This window comes from Capsicum annuum, chromosome 11, assembly GCF_002878395.1.
Source record: "Capsicum annuum cultivar UCD-10X-F1 chromosome 11, UCD10Xv1.1, whole genome shotgun sequence".
NCBI classification, from domain to species: Eukaryota; Viridiplantae; Streptophyta; class Magnoliopsida; order Solanales; family Solanaceae; genus Capsicum; species Capsicum annuum.
Window position 1 is genome coordinate 81,230,801 of NC_061121.1, and position 21,560 is coordinate 81,252,360.

Consider the following 21,560-nt stretch of genomic DNA (forward strand, 5'->3'; position numbering starts at 1 on the left):
GAGTCCTCCTACTTTCACTGTTTCTAAGGTTAACGAAGAACCTCAAAATTTCATTAATAATAAGGAAAAGATCCTCTCTGTGATGTATTCCAAATTTGCTACTTATCATTGAAAGATGTAGCATACCAATGGTATAAAGAGTGGGAGCAGCTTAAGGGCTATGATGCTGAGTCTTCTTTGTGGGATGACTTCTCCAGTGCTTTTCTTGATTCCTTTTTTCCTCAAAAGTTGAAGGAGGCCAAGGCTGAGGAATTCATGAATTTGAATAGAGTTAGGATAACAGTAAAAAAGTATGCCTTGAAGATTCATCAACTGTCATGTTATGCTCCAAAATTAGTGTCTAGCATGAGGGCTAGAATGAGAAAGTTTTCCTTTGGGTTGTCCAGCGAATTCATCTTGGAGAGCTAGGTTGCCTTGTTGAACAAAGATATGGACATCACTAGACTTGTGTTGTATATGTAAAAACTAGAAGAGGAAAAAAAAAGCAAGCAGAGGTGAGTGAAAGGTAGAGTAAAAAGTTTTGATATTCGAATCAAGGTAGAAATCAGTATCAAAGTGGTAGAGATGGTGGAAAGTGGTCTATGAAGAAGTGGAGCAATTTTGGTACATACTTTATGGATAGTGATCCTTATCCGAAGTCATCAAGTAATCGGCGTTCTCAGTATGATAGTGGTTTTAGAACACTAGGAGCCCATCCTCAGGATAGTGGGGCTCAGTCAGCTCCATCATATTTTTATTATAGATTTTATGGTCAGGCATATCATGGTGTTTGAAAAGAATATAGGAACAAGAGCTTTAAATATGGACAAATTTTCCATATGCGGAGGGATTGTCCTTCTAGGGTTGCTTTTGGATCAAATAAGATTCTTATTGCTATTTCATCACCTTCTGCACCAAAGGGTCATACTTTTGCTTCTAGCTTCAACACTAGATTGAACTGTTTGTTTACTCTTTCCACCTGCCAGGATTTTAAAATGTCCCTTAATGTTACTTGTATACTTAAAGTCTTCTCTCAAGATGTATAATATCTATTTGATCTTGAGTCCACCCTTTCTTATATGACCCCTTATGTGGTTATTCATTTTGGTTTTGATGCAGATTTTACTACGGATCCCTTCTCTCTGCCCACCTCGGTGGCATTATTTCTAGAAGAGCCTATAGAGTTTTTATGGTGTCAGTCTATGGTAGGGAGATATTGATGGATATCATAGAGTTAGAGATGGTAGACTTTGATTTGATTTTGGGAATGGATTAGTTGCATTCATGCTATACGTCTCTTGATTGTTGGACCCAAAGGGTCAGTTTCCATTTCCCTAATGAGCTGGTGATTAAATGGGAAGGTAGGTCCCTAGAGCCTAAGTAATGGTTCATTTCGTATTTTAGGTCCCAAAATTTGGTTTCTAAAGGGTACCTCTATCACTTAGTTCATGTAAAGGATTCTAGATTTGAAGGTCCTTCTATGAAGAATATCCTTATAGTTAATGAATTTCTTGAGGTGTTCCCTAATGATCTTTCTGGTATTCCTCCCAATTGGGAAATTTATTTTGGGACTGATCTTCTTTCGAACTTCTATCCTATTTCTATCCCTTCTTACAAAATAGCTCTATCTAAATTGAAAGAACTAAAAGAGTAGTTGAAAGAACTTTTGGATAAGGTTTTTATCTGGCCTAAAATATTTTTGTGGGGTTCTGCTAAGTTACTGGTGGTGTATGAATTTTATAAATTTAGAGATTATTTGGTGGGCACAAAGGTTATTGTTCACACTGACCATGCGTCCATCAAATATATCTTCAATAAAAAGGATGCAAAGCCTCAATTGATTTGGTAGATTTTGTTATTGCATGAGTTTGACTTAGAGGTTCTTGATCGTAAAGGAGCAGAAAATCAAGTCGTAAATCATTTGTTGAGGTTAGAAACTCATCATCATGTTGTTGATAACTCTCTCTACATTTAGAAAGAGTTTTCGAATGAAAAATTTTATCTATAAAGGAGTGTAAAGTTCCTTGGTATGCGGACATTGTAAATTTGTTGGCAAGTAGCTTTTATCCTCCTGAAAGTACAATTCAATAGAGGAAGAAACTGCTTCATGGTTATCTTGCTTTTATATGGGACGAGCCTTATCTTTTCAAGCAGGGTTCAGATGGTATTACACGAACATATGTTCCGGAAGATTAATTCGCACAAGTACTACAAAAGTGTCATTCATCCCCTTATGGTGGCCATCATGGGGATGAAAGAGTTGCAAGAAAAGTGTTGCAATTTGGCTTCTTTTGGACAACATTGTTTTGAGATGCGGTAGCTTTTGTAAAGTGTTGTGATTAATACCAAAGGTTGGGAATGATTTCAAGGCATCATGAGAGGCCCCTAACAACATCCTAGAAGTGGAAGTATTTGATTTTGGGGGATTGATTTTATGGGACCATTCCCACCATTAAATGGTAATTTATACATCATAGTGGTGGTTGATTACCTATCTAAATGGGTGGAAGCTGTAGCTTGTCCTACTAATGATGCAAGAGTAGTGCTAAAGTTTGTGAAGAAGAAAATATTTTCCATGTTTGGCACTCCAAGAGCTATAATCAATGATGGAGGTATACACTTTATTAACACTTGGTTCAAGAATCTTTTAGCTAAATATGGTGTTAGGCATAAGGTGGCCACTGCTTATCATCCACAAATGAGTGGAAAAGTTGAGGTCTCCAACTAGGAGATTAAGCAAATACTGCAGAAGACGGTTAATGAAAAACAAAAGGATTGGGCTGAGAAGTTAGATAATGCATTATGGGCATATCAGACAGCTTATAAGACGCCTATTGGTACTTCCCTATATCATTTGGTCTACGGGAAATCATGTCATTTACCTATTGAGCTGAAGCATCAAGCGTATTTGGCTATTAAAAATTTAAATCTTGAGATGAAAGCCACGGGAGAAAAAAGATTGTTACAGCTCATTGAATTAGATGAATTTCGACTCAATGCTTATGATAAAGCAAAGTTGTACAAGGAGAAAACTAAGAGATGGCATGATAGACAAATTCAAGATAGAGTGTTTGAACTGGGACAACTCGTTTTACTATTTAATTCGAGATTAAAGTTGTTTTCAGAGAAATTGCGGTCTAAGTGGTTTGGACCTTTCGAAGTAGTACAAATGACACCTCATGAAGCAGTTGAATTGTTGATCAAAGAGAAGACTGAGAAGTTTCTAGTGAATGGACAACATGTGAAGCACTACCGGGTTGATCATAGAGACAAGCACAATGTTTCCATCACTTTTGTTGATCAGTGAGACTAAGCTAAGTCGTGCCACGATGTAAAATACGGTGCTATATGGGAGGTAAACCACACTTGTAATGTAAAAGGTAGTTTAATTTTTAGTTGTAAATTTAAAAAGAAAAGAAAAATACAAAAAAATGAGTCATGCCACGACCAAAACTAAGGCATTAAGTGGGAGGAAACCCACTTTTTCTTACAATGTTTGTTCTTTTTATTTGAGATGCAAGGATTTGCAAATCAAAAATAAGGAGATTACCACAATTGAGGGAAGAAATCAGGTTTGAAAAATTATGAGTGTAAGTTAGGGTCTTCATCAGGTACGAAAAGACTTGAAATATGCACTGGAAATATAAATTTCAGGTGTGGCGCTTCGTGGAACTGGTAAAATTGACAATTGTCAAATTTCAGTGAGGGTCCATATCCCACCGCATTGCACCAGGTTAGAAAATAAGGATTATTAATTTCCAATATGTTGACGTGAAACCACTGCATCGTGGTATGGAGTAAATTCAGGAAAAATATTTCAATTTTCACCATCAGCGCATCGCGAAGGGGGGAGAATTGAAAATTGTCAAATTTCAGTAATGGTTCGCAATATCTCCACATCGTACTGAGTTCCCTATTGGCAATTGACATTTTCTAGAGACTTATCTCAATACCACCGTATCGTGTTGGGGTCTTAAATCGGACATAAAATTCTAAATTCACCAAACCCTACCCGCCCCTCTATATATATATCTTTTAAACCCTAAAGCCTCCAATTCCTTTCTCCTTGGAGCCGCACATCAACCCCCCTCCTCAAATCTCTCTAAATTCTCTTCGAAAGCTCAGGAGTTTCTATTTTTCTCTCAACAACTAAATAAGTGTGTCTATGCTTCAATTTTCCTTTCGTGTATTAAGATTTTTGATAGTTTTAGGCATGATTTGGTTTTGGTAGTTTTAATTTTTGTAAATTATATCCCCGTATGCTCAGATTTTCTTGAAATTTTTGTGATTCCTTCATCATAGTCTTTACAATCTTATGTTATTTGATGAATTGGTAAGTTGATGATGGAATAAGTGAAGTACGGGGTATATTCATATTTGATTTGGGAGATATTTACTGCTTTGCTCTATTAATTGTTGAGAGATGTGTAGACGTATGGGTGTTGTCACAAGATGTGTGAAGCAATGAGGTTTAGAAATTAGAGTTATTTCAATTTTGGGGTTCTTAGGATGAAATCTTGTTGATTACACTTTATGTTTTGATTGTGTATATACATTGTCTAAATTGCTAATCGTGGGGTAAATTTCACTACATTATTATGGAAATTTAACTGATTTGAGGGTATGTGATGCGCATCAATATGTAAAAGGGGGAGGCTGATTATTGTGTTTTAAATTTGCTTTTAATTTCTCTTGCATTGGAGCACCTTAATTTTGGGAATATTGGCATTGTTCATTGATTCAGTCGAATTTTATGTGAATACCCCTATATGTGGAATGCTTTATCGAATCAGCAATGTTCACATTCTTTTCCTTAGAATTTGATTTGAATGGCTGTGAAAATACTTTGTGCCGAGGGAATGACTATTGACTTAATTTTATAGGTGTTAATTCTGCTATTGTCCTATCCTTGCTTAGAATTAATTAGAACTGAACTTTATGTTTGTGCTGAAATTGATTTAATTACCCTATAGTTGGTACAAATATGGGACTAGGGCATATGTTATGTGTGAGGGGGTTGTTATTTTGGTCAATTGTAATGTATTACCATAGGTACTATAGGGTAATGGCTTCAGATTAGGTAGTACCACAACACTAAGCTAGGTGTTTCACATGTAAATAAAATAACAGAAGTGAAGTGTATATGTATCATCTTGGTTTGCCTTGGCTTATCTAATAGTTTTCACTAAGAGCAATATGACATACTAACATGTGCTAATGGTGTTACAAAGCGGAAGTCTGAGTTCCATGTATTTTGATGCATGTGCCCTAGTTAACAACTAATTGTGAGGTGGTTATTTACCTCTATTCCATACTCAGTTGAAGCTATGCCCACCTCTATTTCACCAACATAATTGTTTGTTACATCTGTAGTTTAATACAGGTATTATGGAGTCCCAACCAATAAAAGAAAAGGAAAAGGCCGTTACTTCTACACCTACAAGGAAATGGAGCAGGACGTCTGAAAGCTAACTCACTAGGGTAACTCAGACTCCACCGCTTTAGCGTGGGAAGGTTCAAAAATTTAGATTTATGCCTGTTAACAATGCTGGAAAATAGTGGTACTCTAAGCATATGGATTCCAAGTACATTCTTGAGGCATTCATTGATCGTGTAAGCTTACTGAGGGAATGCTCATCCATGGTACGACAGATTGAACAACTGAACATGAATTTTATCTTTCATCAGCCTACTGAGTGTAACTTGCACTTAGTTTGCAAATTTTATGCCAACTGGGACCCAAGTGACCCTGATCATGAGTTGAAGATTCGTGGGAAGGTAATTCGATTTACTACTGCAGACATTAATGAGTTGTTAGGTATAATAAAGCTAAACCCAAACTTTCTGAAGCAATTCATAGTTTCTCCCTCTTATGTGTATATCAAACTTCTGTTGTGCGATACCCGCACCTTAGCTCGTTGGACTAGGCATCATGTCACTGGCCTGCACCTATATTTTCCTTATGCTCAGATAAATAAGGAGGCTAGGATTTGGGGTCGCATTATGTATCTTTGCTTGATTCAGGGCAAGCATATGACGAAGGTTACTTGGGACCGGGTATGTTTGATTTATGCACTAGTGTGTGTTGATGTTGATGTTAATATGGGGCATGTAATTTTTTCTTCTATGAAGAAGGCGCGTACCCAAGCGGGGCATAGTTTTTGTTTTGAAGGATTGGTAACCCAATTTCTACAAAGGCATAGGGTAGATTAGGAGGAGATGAACAATAAGACTGAGGTTATTACTCGCCCTAAGGATATCACTACCGCTAGGACCGTATCTAGGGAAAATGGCCCAATTTTGACCATGGCTAGGCGACAAACCTGGGCCAATGAGATTTTGGCCAGGATATATGGCCCTCAGATGTTACAGCTGAATATTGGGGGCAGACCAGCCATACTAGAAGATTTTCAAGCTGTAGAGCTAGATTACCCACTCAGGTATCATGCTTGGACATTGCTGCAGACTAGCCCAAATTTTTTTGAGCCTATTGATGATGATATACCAACTAATGAAGACAGAAGGTACAGGGACTCAGATATGGAGTCAAATGAAGAGGACCATTCTGATGATGGTGATGATGTGGATGGGACTGCTAATGACATGACTGCCATAGTTCCGTTTGAGTAACCAGGGAGTATGCTGCCACCCTACTATATGCTTATTTGAAAGCACTGGGATAGAGCTCTATTTAAGTGTGAGGTGGTGGGTTTGTCTTTTTCTTCTTCATCTTATTTCTTTTTACTATGGCTGAACAATTTTTATTATCTATTTTGTTGTTTTTGCAAGTTCTAGATATTCGAAACACTGTTCTGTAATAGTTAGTAACTTTGGTTGGATTGTCATTTTCCCTCTTTGGCATTTATCGCATATGACTTTAAGTTTAAAGTGTTTGCTCTCATTATTTTTGTCGCCCTCTTTGGCAATTCAAAATAAATAGTCATAGTTAGTTGCCCTCCCCTATGATAGATAGATGACAACTGTCTTAAGGGGAATGGGTCATAAGAAGTAAAGAATAAACGAGAACCTAATTTCAATCTTAGAGTAGTTTGTAGTGTGGGCCATCTTTGTAGTAATTTGAACTAAATTAGATTTTAAAACATAAAAGTGTCTTGATTTTGAAAAGGATTTAAGTGTAAAGGTTTTAAATCTTGATATGTGAAATATGATTTGTTGGCTGAATTTTTAATTCAATAAAGTATGAGATCTGGAACCTTAGTGATTCGACATGATTCTATGCATGCACTGTGAGTGTGAGGATTTTCTTATATTCTACATGTATAGTAATGTCTAGAACTTTCCTGATGTGTTTATAAAGCAAAATATAAGGTTTTGGGTCTTGGAGTGATGTAGGCATTTCTTTGACAGCCGCGTTGTTAGCCTTAATATACCTACCCTTGTGCAAAATCCTAGTTATCCCTGTTAAGCCTTTAGCCTATTCTTTGGTAGTCATTTATGTAGCACGATCCTTTCTTTGATAAACCTTAATTTGATCCAAATAAGCTCCTAAGCATTTTAGTATAAAATTAAGAGGAGTTAGGAGTTTGAAAAATAAGAAGGAAAAGGTGAAATTGAAGCCCCAAAGTAGTAGTTATTGATTTTGAAAATTCGTAGTATGGTTGGGAGTTAGTAAAGAATGAATTACTCTTTAAGACATTTCTAATTTGAGGCCAAAATGTTATAATAAACCTATTTTGGCCCTAGTCTATTTTAGATATTGTGCACCTTAACGAAGGCAAGTTGCTTAAGTCGAGGGTGGCTATCATAGGGGTGCGTAGCATAAAATATGTGAGGAAAAGAAAATACTATTTGTAAGGAAAAGTTGTATTTTTCCACCATGATTTGGGTGAATAAGCCTATTGAAAAAGGGGTGAAAATAAAGGAATGAAAAGATAATAGCGGTGTAAATTGGGTGTTAGAGAATTGGTTCAACTAATAGTTCTTGTATTAAAACGCTTAGGTGCGATAGTAGCTATTTCCTAAATAGTACCTACCCATCCCCACTCCTTCATTACAACCCGAAAAGACCTAGTTGATCCTTCACCTAGATATTTGACTATTAGTTGAGTAGTACACTAAGGGCAAGCTTATGGGTCATTAACTAGCATATATGAATTCTTTATTGAGAGAGAGAGAATTGATTTTGATATTCCCATCACTTTTACATTGATATTATTGTGAGTTGAGTATGGGAAAGTTTTCTTTGATTAAGAATGTATGCGGATGAAAGTCCAGTACTTGTTGTGTTTCTGGATTGAGTACTTTGATTGAGTTTGCCGATACGTTAGAAATTTAGTGTTGAAATAGAAAAATTGAAATAATTTGTCCCATGCGCTAAAAATGTGATGACATGTTTGTGTAAGCATGTAATATTTCAAAGTGTAAGTTCCTATTGAAACATAACTTTGAGATCGTGGTGTAAAGATGAAGTAATTGTGCTTTTGATTTAAATTATTCGGGGATGAACAAGATTTTAAGTGTGGGGTGGTGATCTTGGGCATATTTATATGTCCAATGCACCAATATTGACCCAGATTTGGACTTATTTCGATAATTTTGATGTAAATTTTTTAGTATATTTTAGCTTTAATTCTGTTTCATGCCTAATGGGTATGATTAGTGGTTTCAGGCCAAAATCTTGATGAATTGGATGCAATTGGATACAGTGATGATACGGAATGATTGAAGGAATAAAACATATTGAAATAGAGCTCCAAAAGTCAAGCTGGAAGTCAAAAATTCACATTTACAGGGTCTCCGCATCACGACGACCAACAAAATAGTGTTGGTCAAATTCCAGTGGAGGAGCGCAATAATGGCACGTCGCGGCAAAGCTCAATTTCCCATTTGGAAAAATCCAATATTGGTCTGTGATTGTACCGCGTCACAGTGAGGAAGGAAATCATAGTTGTCAATTTACAGTGACTAGGCATGATTTCACCGCATCGCAGTGCAAGCTCAGTTGACAATTTATATGACCTGGAATTTTAGCGCATCACAGAGGTAGGTGATTTAACAATTATCTAAATCCAGTGGCTCACCGCGATAGTACCACATCGCAGTGAGGGTGTATTTCACAATTTCATTGAATAGTGAAATCCGCGATTACCAAGATTTTAACAGGAAATGGCATTGGATAGCATGGTGCGATGTGCCTTCTGGTAAAATCGGGAAGACTTTTAGTATTTTGTCCCAACTATAGAAGGAAAAAGTCTGGATAACTTGGGGGACTTTTGGCAAGGATAGCAGTGGCAAAAAAGCTCAAAGTTCTCTCTTTTAGGGTTCTTAGACATTCTTTTCAACTTCTTTACTTCAAGATTAATTTTGGGTAAGATTAATTGCTTATTTTTTATGTTGAATTCAAACATGAGTGGATAAACACACTATTTCTGGGGTTGAGGCCAAGAGCATGATTACTCTTCAATATTCTTTATAGTTGTTTCTTTTTGGATTATCATCTAGGTTGTTCTTAATTTCTTGAGCTTAATAGTTTGATGAGTGGCCACCATTAGAATAAATCTATATTTCTATGTGAATCGGAGAGGATAATCGTAGGATAGAATAAAGAAATTAAGGAGCAAGGTTCTTACCCTTTTTATAAAATAAGGGGTTTGAGTTATCACCTAGGATAGGGATATACCTAGAAGCCTTGTTTGGTTCACTTGCAAGAAGATTACTTTATAAATCTAGAAAAATTGAGTATCTCTATGGGAGTTGTAGTTGTAATATTCAGTAGATATAAGATTTGAGGTCGGGAGACCAAAATCGTATTCTAAACCTTACGAACAAACAACCCAATAACTAATAAGACTGCTATAAGAATATAGATTTGTTTGATTGTTCGAAATGCCTCAACCTTAGAATTTGTATCATTATTGATTACAATCATTGCTTTCTTTGCTCTAGTCATAAACTTTTATTTCTTATTTATTAATTTATATTTTTATTCTTAATTTCAAAATCATCTTGATACCTTGCAACATTTACTACTCACTATCTAAAACTAAAAGTTGGTTAAATTTCTAGTTGCTTAGTCCTCGTGGGAATGATATCTGATTGTCTAAATCACTATATTACTTGTACGATCACGTGCACTTATGTGTGCATCTAAGTCGCAACAAGTTTCTAAGAGGTAGACCACCTAAGGATTCAAGAGTGGAATTCTCTCCATAAACTTAGATATTTAAAGCATGTTACTCTTCCCAAATTGCTAATTTTATAAAAGCATGTGATTTAAAATGTTGTTCATGAGATATTGATGTTGGTTTTGAAACAAAGGTTGATGGTTTTTAATGCTTATTGATTGAACAATGTTTCCCATTGCTTACATATGATTATTCATGCTTTAATTATTATTTTGAACTGAAGGGTTCATGGGTAAGGTGAATGAACTAAGGATTGTGATTTACCCAAACTTGTGACTTTTGAAGTGGTTATGACCTTAACCTCATATTGTGAAATTGGTTTTAAATATGAAAAATATGCATATCTAACTATTCTTGAAGTATTGAATAATGTGAATAGCTAATGAGGCTTAATGATTTTGGATAGAACCTTAGGGGGTTGTGTCATTCCTTGAGCTAATTTATAATTGAACCAAGGGCCTATATAACTGGGATATTTTAGTCCCTCTTATTAATATCATATGATTGGGAGGTTTGAGTCTTCTACATTATACTATAAGATTTGGTGTTTGTTTCACTTTGATGTGTCGGGTGGTTTGAGTCCCCCATAGTGCATATCTATACCCTCTGGTTCGTTTGGCCACACGCATTGGGGGAGATCTAGGCCCATATATCCCATAGGTTCCTTCTTATATTGAGACGGTTGAGCTACACAATATAGGCTTAAGTTTTAAAGTGAATGTTAAGCCCTGTTTCCTACCTCAACAAATGATATGTATATATATGTATTTGCTTATGACTATGTGTATTGGATTTTGGACTGGTTTTGAATTGATATTGATGGCATTATTTTATCCCCTATCCTTTAGTTATATTCTATTGCTCCAATCACTAACTATCTTTGGACTTTGTATCCCCATGTTATGCAGGTATTGGGTATATCTCTATTTCTCCTGCGCAGAGATAGGTGGATCGGCTCAGATAGTCGGTTCATTGTGGTGAAGTGGTGAGCTTCCATTCTGTGAAAGACTTAGACATTTCATCAATTATTATCACAGATTAGGATAGAGAGTTTTCATTGTCATTAACATTGTCATTGTCATCTGTCAGAGTCAGGGACATGTCCCAACCAAGACTGGTTTTGGTTTTCTTTGGATAGAGGCTTTGTTTGATAATTGTAGACTTGGGTAATGTTGTTCGGTTGTTTTGCTCGGATACTAGTTATTGGTTATAGACTTATCTATTATTATTTAATCTTACCTTGTGCTATCTTGTTATATGTTTGGAATTCATCCGAAATTGGGGATATTATGTGGTTTGGTTAGGTGCAAGGGAGTGGTCTACAATTCCCGGTGGACTTGAGATACCCGTCACAGCCAGGCCCTGGTTTGGGTCGTGACATGTTTCCTTTTAAGTCTCAAGTTATTAGATAATATATAACCATCTCACATATATACTACTGATTAGCTTGGATCCACAGTTAATCTTCAAATTACTGTTGTGATCTTCTTTTCGTAGTGACTACTCTTCTTGTAGAGTAAGTAGTGATATTTTAGGTGGGATATTATCATTGGCCACCACTAAGAAATCAATAAGAACAAAGAAAACCCAATACTTGCAAGAATCTTTATCTAGAATGACTTGGCACTTTCTCTACTTCGTTAATCCGCTAGGGTCCCCAAAACCCTAGCAAAATCAATTCGCTGCTCATAGTTATGATATCAATCATGGAATCCACGGACAAAATTACAAAATCAATCTCACAATAATGAAATAACAAATCCCAAAGTCTTAAATTGAATATCAAACCAAGAACAATTAGATGTTTTTGACATGGCCTCAAAGGGCCTCTCTCTAAATATGTTCATGAATGAAAAAAAACTAAAAAAAGCCTTAAGGGTATTTATAGATTACAAGAAACCCTAGAAATCAAATCCTAAATAAAATAGGAAAACATAACTAAAGGTACATAATAAGGACTAAAAACATCATAGGAGTGTATATATGTTACATGGAAACCATAGGAAATAAAGCCGAAATGATCCGAGAATTTTTGCGTCAGTGGCACTTACTTAGGACACATATGGACCGTATAAAGCACATACAAACCGTATGTGGCCTAAGTATGTTCTAGAATTCCTACACAGCTCCTACAACTCTCAAAATTTAGACTTTTGTAACATACCTTGGTCATATATGGACCATATGTGGTACATATGGACCTTATGTTCCCTTCGTAAGTGACAAAGTTTTCCTTTTCCTACTCCTGAACCACTGAACTTCAAGTTTTTATACATACTTTGATCACCTACTCTTCATAGATCACACGTATGCCCAAAACTGCCTCGGTGAGTAACAAAAAACTCTAATTTTCTTTATTTTCTTCCATTTAGCATCAAACACCTACTTTTCTGCAAAATCACTCCTAAAACACATTAAATAAAATAGAATATCCATACATATATGTGCTATATGTAGTTTTGATGATGAGAAGATGACTACAAAGGAGAAGGTCCCTAGATGATCTTGGCAATAGTACAGCTGGCACACGTCTACATAGCTTTGTCTATTTGTGTAACAAACTCCCTGGTGTTGTTTGTATTAATTAGGACACATGGTACAATGACATTTCATCCCTAATCATCACTCATCTATAAAAGAAATAAGATGATTCTTCATCAAATTGTTTTTGCAAATACAAAAAGAGTGCTGAAGAGAGAAAAAGGAAAAACTTCATATCTAATATTGCTCAAGCTTTTTTGCCATATGTATGTGATGAATTGGAGAGTGTCTTGAGTGAGTCCTGAATTGTAATTCAATTACTCATGATATAAGAGTAATGATCTTTTCACTTTTCTTAGAGAGTGCTTAAGTAGAGTTGCCTAAGTTTGATACTGATTAGAGTTAATCAGTTTAGAAAGTGACTTGGCAGAATTATCAAGAGAAGCTTGTAGTAGAGTTATTACAAGAAAGAGGAACCTAGAGTTAGGGTCAAGTTTGAGTTTATAATCAATAGGTTAGTTATAGTGAACATTTGAGTTGCTTGTGACATGACGCGAACGAGGTCTTTATCATAATGGGAATCTCAAGTCCAACAAGGACCAGAGAGCACCCCTGATTCCCAATCTAACCAACCAACATATACCCTAAGATGAATTCTTACATTATAATAAGATAAGGTAATTTACAACAATTACTTTGAGATAGGGCCATGACCATGACCACCCCAAACCAATCAAACCAACTAATACCAACTAACAATCATAACATAATCAAATCCATTCCATAATGTACCCAAGTACACAGTTTGTCCATACAAAGACTCTAAAACAATCCAAGAATTTCCGATCGGGACATACCCTGGACTATAGCAAAACCAATGTCCAAGTCTAAACCACTAAAGACATAATAAACCAAAAGCAAGAAATGGAGACTTCCAAAATATTAAAAATCAACACGAGCTGTCCCCAAATCAAAGTCACTGAGCAGGATGTGTGATAGTATGTCCAACACCTACTTCGTGTAGGGATACAGCGTTCGAAGACGGTTAGTGGTTGGAGCGCTAGTAGGTAACTCAAGTATAAGGATAATATAATTCCAATAGTTCAGTAGAAATCAACCAATGCATATAACTAATACAATACATATGTATATATATGCCATGTCGGAGTAGGGAATAAGGTTTGAAATGGACCTTTGAAATCATAGCTTGGGTCATGTAGCTTAACTGTCATATTAATAAAACCCACGGGATATATGGGATCCACTTCTCACCCATAGTCGGTCCCCAAGTTATGTTGCTGAATGGACTAGAGAATGATCTTACATATACTCTTGGAGAGACTCAAACTTCCAACTCATATACTAAGGTAACTTAAGCACCCGATCATTTAGCATGATATGGGGACTCGAACCTCCCACATCATATACTATGGAAGATTTGAACCTCCATCCATATAAAGCAAGAGGACTCGAACCTCAGGCCGTTTTGACCATTCGGACCACCCAGTCATATAAAGATAGAGGACTCAAATCTCAATCTATTTTTACCCCCCGTTGCGGCAAATATGATCCCTCAGGATCTATACCTTCATAACTCAGCTACACAACCCTCTTTAAAGCCCAATTAAAACATCCATTACACAAACACAACTATTTAACCAATTACTTACCAAAGGCACTTCTTTGGTATCGTCATACCAACACTACTTGCAAGTATACGACATGTCATTGCCATTATCAATCAACCAATCATTTTTTTACTTTAGGACGCGAATCCATTGTCTATAAAGACACTTATTCAATTCAAAGTTTAGGGACTAGAACCAATTGTTTAACAAAGACATATATTAATGTAATATTTAGGGACTCAAACCCTTTTAGCTAATTAAACCATCAAGGTTACCATTTAAATCATTACATGGCTAATAAGGACTTCACAAAACCATTTATGAACTATTCAATTTCATTAGGCCAATGCCTTAGTTTGAAACACCATTTAGCATGTGATTAGTTAATTCTCTTAGGCATTTTCACAAATACATTAAGGGAATACCATTACCAAGACCAAAACCATATTAAAAACCATCAAGTTTAGGGTTACCCATGACCCATTTATTAAACGACCATTACCAAGAACCAACAGGTGCAAACTGTCACCACAAACATATTTAAACACAATTTAAACCAAGACTAAACAATACTCAACTATATTCAACATAACCCTCAACATTAGTTTTCAAAAACACCATTAATGAATCAAAATCAACGTTTTAAAAAATATGATATTTGAGAACAAAAAATGAGGGAAAAGTCACATGCCTTATTCACGAAGATTCATGGAAGAAACTTGACTTGAGTCTCTAGATGAATATTTAAAGAAAACACTAGCCTAATCTTCAAGAAAGAATTTGGAGAATGATTTTGGAGTGTTTTGATCATTCAAAAGTGTGTTATGAGAGGCCAAAACATATTATAAGACATGGGGTATGAAGGGTTTTACGGTGCCAAATATCCAGAATACCCTCAACTTAAAAGCTGAAAACATGATCGCAGGAGGGTACAACCACATCCCCTAAAATCGTACCCTAACATACGAGTGGTACCCACTACTTGTACCCTAGGCATCAACTTGGACCTATACACTATCCAACATACAACCAAAAGGTCCAACTCATACCCTAGAATACGACAAGTACCCTAGAACCATAACCTAGGCAGAATAGAATCATCTAGGCTAGACATAGGACATCATACGTTTTGTCTCATACTTAAAGGACCCCAACATACAACTAGTATAATGCATTCTTATATTTTAGACAAAAATGAACCAAACCACAATGATTAACATACAAGTGGAAGTCCCTAAACCATACCCAATCATACGACTAGTACCCTCTAGTCGTATGATATCTAGAAGCTCAAACACACAAAATTTTCTAAGGGTTAAAACTAGGGCATTTCAATTCTCCCTCACTTGGATCATTCGTTCTTAATGACGGGTAAAAGAAAGCACAAGAATGAGTTAACACATTATTACACATCAAATTAACCTTCAACCGAGTCAGAAAACAAAGACAAAAACAAGGATATTAAGAAAAAAACATACCTCAAGCACGAGTTTCCAAAATGTGGAACAAATGAAAATATTTGGATGTCATGTCCTGTTTTGCTTCCCAAGTGGCTTTCTCAATCTTATGGTTCCTCCAATGAACCTTTATCAATGCCATATTTTTCATTAACAACCGACAAACTTACCGATCCAAGGTCTTCACTGGGACTTCTTCCTATGATAAAAAATCCAAAATACCCTAACCATTCTAGGGGAACAACCGATGAATGATCCTACATATTTTCTCAACATAAAAACATGTAAAACTAGATGAATGGAGCTCGAGTAGGAGGCAACTCCAACTCATAAGAAACATTGCCAACCCTCTTTAAAACTAAGTATGGACCAGCATAGAGAGGAGTTAACTTCCCTTTCTTATCAAATCTCACCACTCTCTTTATGGTAAACACCTTTAAGAACACCCTATCTCCAACCACAAACTCTAATTCCATTCGCTACATATCCGTATAGGCATTTGGAGACTTGGGGGGGGGGGGGGGGCTTAAGCCTATCCTGAATCACCTTCACTTTTAGTACCCAACTTACAAAATCAGTAATAAATAATGTGCCTCACCAATACAACCTTGCAATTTCCCAAGGACATATCAGTAGGAGAGCCTGAGTCTATCTATACATTGCTATTATGCTTAAGCCTATTCAATGGTAAAAAAGGTTAACTTAGGTTACAGGGCTCTATTCCTCATATCCCTTTAAAATACTAATCGTCTCCATCAATGCAATCAAATATCACATCCCATCAGGATTTCTAACTGCCCAACACCATGATTGGTTTATCTATGAATCACAACATTCAAGCTTATTTTTCGTATACCTAGTGTACAATCCACCTTACCAAGGATCCAGTAACCTCTAAAATCATCACCTTGCAACCACTTATTAGGGGCATAGACAACTATACTTCTAAATACTCAACACTCTCTTTTCAATTCCTTAAAATACCAGCATTACTACTCTAATATCATATCCCTATACCTCGACTATAAAAGGATTTCACATAGACTATCTACTTCTTCCCCACTTTGGGTCTATATAATACATGGTAACAACTCCCTAGACTTCCCCATGCTAAGAAATCTTAAGGACATAAGCTAGGCATACACGACACCCCTAGCTCGAAATTGAGTATACATTACTCTTGCAACCCAAGACTTATACATCTAATGATTTACCTGCCACTTCTACTTCTACACTTAGGCCTCATACCTTTATCACAAATACATATTCCACTCTTTCATAAGGCATCACTAATAGCTCAATCACATATTACATCACCTTACTAATTTTATCCCACGAACCTTCCATCACTATCCTAAATTTAACATTCATATCACCACAATTAGCATCACAATCACAATCTTAGCATCTAAAAATGATCACGTATCACCCTTGAAAGAAGCATAAAACACACGAGTCCACCTAATAAGGAGATCACCCTAAATTCCTTATCCTCTTGCCAATAGATTATACACATTCGAAGAAGCCCATCTTCCTTACGCACGAACAACATCGGTGCACCCCATAAGGACACACTAGGATGAGTAAAACCCTTGTCTATGAGGTCGTTCAATTGCTTCTTGAGTTTCTTCAACTAGGCTAGATCCATTCTATATGGGAAATAGAAATAGGATGAGTGTTTGAAAAAAAATCAATACCAAAATCAATTCCCTACCGGAAGGGACACTAGAAAGGTTATCAGGAAAGACCTCAGGAAACTCATTTACCAGGTAACCAGAAAAGATTCTAAAGAAGGAACTTTCAAGTTAGAATCTTTAAACTGGACCAAACGATATGGATAACCTTTGGAAACTAAATTCTGAGCTCTAGGATATGAGATGAACCTTCCATTAGTCACTAAAGAACCCCCTTCCCACATAATGACTGACTCATTTAGGGAGTTTAAACATAATTTTATGGGTCGGACAATCTAGAGATGCATAAAACAAGTGCAACTAATCCTCCCGGTCATATTAAGCAAAAGGACTCAAACCTTAAACTATTTTGACCATTTAGAACTCCCGATCATATTAAGCAAGAGGACTCGAACCTCAAGTCATTGTGACCCCTAGGCCGGCAAATACGGTTTCTAATATTGATCTCTCGGGATCTATACCTTGACAACTCAACTACACAACCCTCTTTAAAGCCTAATTAAAATATCTATTACACATAAATATTAAACCAATTACTTATCAAAGGCACTTCATTGGAATCGTCACACCAACACTACTTGTAAGTATACCACATGCCATTACCAGTATCAATCAACCAATCATTGTTTTGACTATAGGACTCAAACCCGTTATCTACGAAGACATTTATTTAATTTAAGATTTAGGGATGCGAACCCATTATCTAACAAAGACATAAATTAATTTAATATTTAGGGACACAAACCCTTTTAGATAATTAAACAACAAAGGTTACCAATTAAATTATTGCATGGCCAACAAGGCCTTCACAAAACAATTTACTAACCATTCAAATTCATTAGGCCAATGCCTTAGTTCAAAACATAATTTAACATGTGACTAGTTTATTCTCTTAGGAAAGAAACCTGAAGACCTTCATTATGGAAGAATTTATTGGGAACCTAAAAATCCATGAACTCAAAAGGCAGCAAGGAGAAGCGAAGAAGGACGTAAAAAGGAAAAAATCCTTGTCATTAAAATCTCCAAGATTAGGTTCAAATAAGTAAGATACTTATATTGCCTACTTGGCAAAAAAATTTGTTAGGGCTATAAGGAAAAGTGACCAATGTCAAAGAAATAGAAGTCACAGCAAGAAAGGAGCCACTATGAAAGTTTTTCACAAATGTGGAAGTCCAGAAGTTTTTATTAAAGATTGTCAAATGCACAAAATATAGTATTAAGATTATATCAATACCAGAGGTGAAAATGGAAAGAACAGGGACTAGGCCCCTATAAAATCAAGAAGACAGGTTGCAGCTGATTTTGTACTTAAATAAGCTTTAGCTGGTTAGGGTGACTCCTCCAGTGAATGTGATGAAGTTAAGAAGTCTGGAGATATTTCCATGTTTGTAGTGGAGGATGAGAAAGTGACCTTTCATTCCTTGTTTTCTTTTATGGAAAATACTGAAGATGAATAAGAAAATGCGGTAACACTTTTTGACCTTAAAGAAACTTGGACAACTATCTTGCTAGAAAGATAAAAAAGTCTTGCAAATATGTTGATCGACTCTATGTGTGAAATGAATGAGAAATAATTTTCTCTAAAAGAAAAAGTGGGAAGTCAAGAGCTTCAGTTAATTACTTTAACACTCCAAATCCCTGAAGCTGAAGAGTAGTTTACTAAGTTAAAATCTGAAAATCTAAATTTAGTGAGTGAACTGAAGAAAAGCAATGATGCTTATAATAAAGAAAAGAATAATGCTCTAAAGAAAAAAATAGAAGATCAGAAGCTTGAGCTAATAGCTTTGACTCTCTAGATATCTTAAACTAAGGAATAGGTTGCTAAGCTAAAATTTGAAAATCTGAATTTGGTAAGTCAACAGGAGAAAGTAGATGCTTCTGAGATTAAAGGGAATAAAGAAGCCTTAAAGTTTCAGGTTGATCCTAAAGAAAAATTGGTGGACTCTCAAAGGCTTCTCATGACAGCACCTTAGAAGAATGAGGATTTAGAAAGGGACCTGTTCTGTTTGAGGGAAGAACTCAAAAATTCTCTTCAGTGGAATCCATCCGCACAAATACTTTCTAACCTAACTAGTGAGGGAGACAATAATGGTAAGGTCCTTTGGTATCAGTACAAAATGCAATCATCTGGATCACAAGTCAAGGTATTTCAAGATGTTAAAAACAAAGCCTATAAATCATTGTGCACTCACTCTGAAAGCGATGGACACCTGAAACACTGTAAAAAGTTGGAATAGAGCAAGAATGTTAAATGATAGATATATCCAACAAGAGAATTCCTATTAAAATAATTACATATCCTTGGAAAGAATAAAAGAAGGACTCTCTACCTAGATGGACCAAGAAGGATTGATCACACATCTATCCTCCTACTGGGAACTCAAACTCAAATGGGTTCCCAAGTCTAACAAATTATTGTATGTACAGGAGGGAGAAAGGGTTTGCAATTAGAACAATCTTCTTGAATGTAATTGCTCAAGGCTATGAATGAAAGGTCTGATTGTATTCTTTTTCATGAGACACTTAAAGGTGAAGGTGTCTTATGTGATTAGGTAAAAAGGGTCAAAAATTGCATGCAGCTAATGGGAATAGTCAAGAGCCTAATAATGCAGAAGAAAATGATGAATGGTGATCCAAACTTTTAATCACAAAAACTCCAAAGAAGTGTCTAGTCAGAATTCATAGGGACCTAATCCCAGTGGAACTCTTCTAAAAAGGACAAATTGGAAGAACATATACTATTTTCTTACTATACATTCTAACTTCACATCTGGAGGCAAGAGTGCAAAAAAGAGCCTAAGTCAAAGATCTCATGTCTTTTTCAGCATTCCTATCCCAAAGATGAGCTCACAAAGGTGTAAATGATTTTGAAAGATGTTGTCTCATCAAAAGTAATGCAAAAAGGAATCTTAAAAATTCAAAGGATGGTAAGTATGGATACTATTTCACAGACCTACCTTTAAGAAAACTTCTGGAATGAAATGGTGTATTAAAACTAGCAAGTTGTAGCAGGAAATGATCAAATTAACCAGACTTACTAGATAGATCAGCTTCCCTTCCAAAATTTAGCTATGATCAAGAGCCAGGTATCCTTGGTAAATTTGGTTCATCTTGGTATAAATTAGTACCATACCCTTGCAGGTATACACCTATGGGAACAACTTGGGAGGTAGGCAGATGTGAAGAGCACAAAGTTAAAAATTTACTAAACTGGAGAGGGACCTAGTCCCATCTCTGAGGTTACTATCTTGTATGTGCAAAGTTTTGTCTATTCTATCTTGAAAAAACGATGTCCTCATGTCAAAAAAATTTGTCTTATTCTAAAAGGGAAGTTGAGTCACCAAAAACCTAAAATTGATTGTATCTTGTTACCACCGAAAAACCCTTCTTGGTGCTTATTATTCCTTTAAATCTTGTTGCACCATTTCTTCTCTTATCAAAAAGGAAAATTGAAATCCCAAATAGCCCTTCTAGGATAAAGAACTTCTTGATGGCTACAACTCTCTCATTTTCATGTCCTTCGTAGGATTCTAAGCTTAGCATAGGTAAAATTCCCTTCCCAAACCTTCCTAAAAAATATCCTTCTTCTCAACCCTTCCAAAGCCTAGTCCTTCATCACTCATCTTGTTGATGAAAAATCATCCTTAAATCCTCAAAACTGTTTTGATAGTGTTGTGATGGATGAAACCTGGGTTGCAAAAAACCTCATCTTGTTGTCAAATAGCCCAAGAAAGAGCATAGTTTACCACAAGAAAAAAATGTTAGTAAAATACCAAGAATCTCTGGACAATGGTCTGGAGGTTTTACTGAGAAATAGCTGACACTTGAGGGACCTAGTCCTAAGAAGAGGAAAGTAGATGAAAAAGAATCTATGGTCACTTATACTAGAAGAAAAAATAGGGACAAAAGTAAGGTTGTATCCAAGGAAGTTAGAAATAGGTCCTTGAAAAATCAAAAGGGGTTAAATGGAAGGATTTTTTTATTCAAATATTATAACAAAACCTGATATGGTGGAATTAGTTGAGCTGGTTAAACATCAAGGTTAGATGCATCTCATTGACATGACCCAAAATCGGTCCATGTCGTATGGGCATCTCAAGTACAAGATAGACCGTAGTTTGCCTCGTTAACTCAACCTAACCATCACCCCAATCCATAAGTGTCGAATGAACTCCG

General features: G+C 36.0%; 1 pseudogene; it reads left to right on the forward strand.

Annotated features, from left to right (window-relative positions):
• The first annotated feature begins 2,413 nt into the window (after positions 1-2,413).
• LOC124888864 lies at positions 2,414-3,286 on the forward strand (annotated as a pseudogene).
• The last annotated feature ends 18,274 nt before the right edge of the window (positions 3,287-21,560 follow it).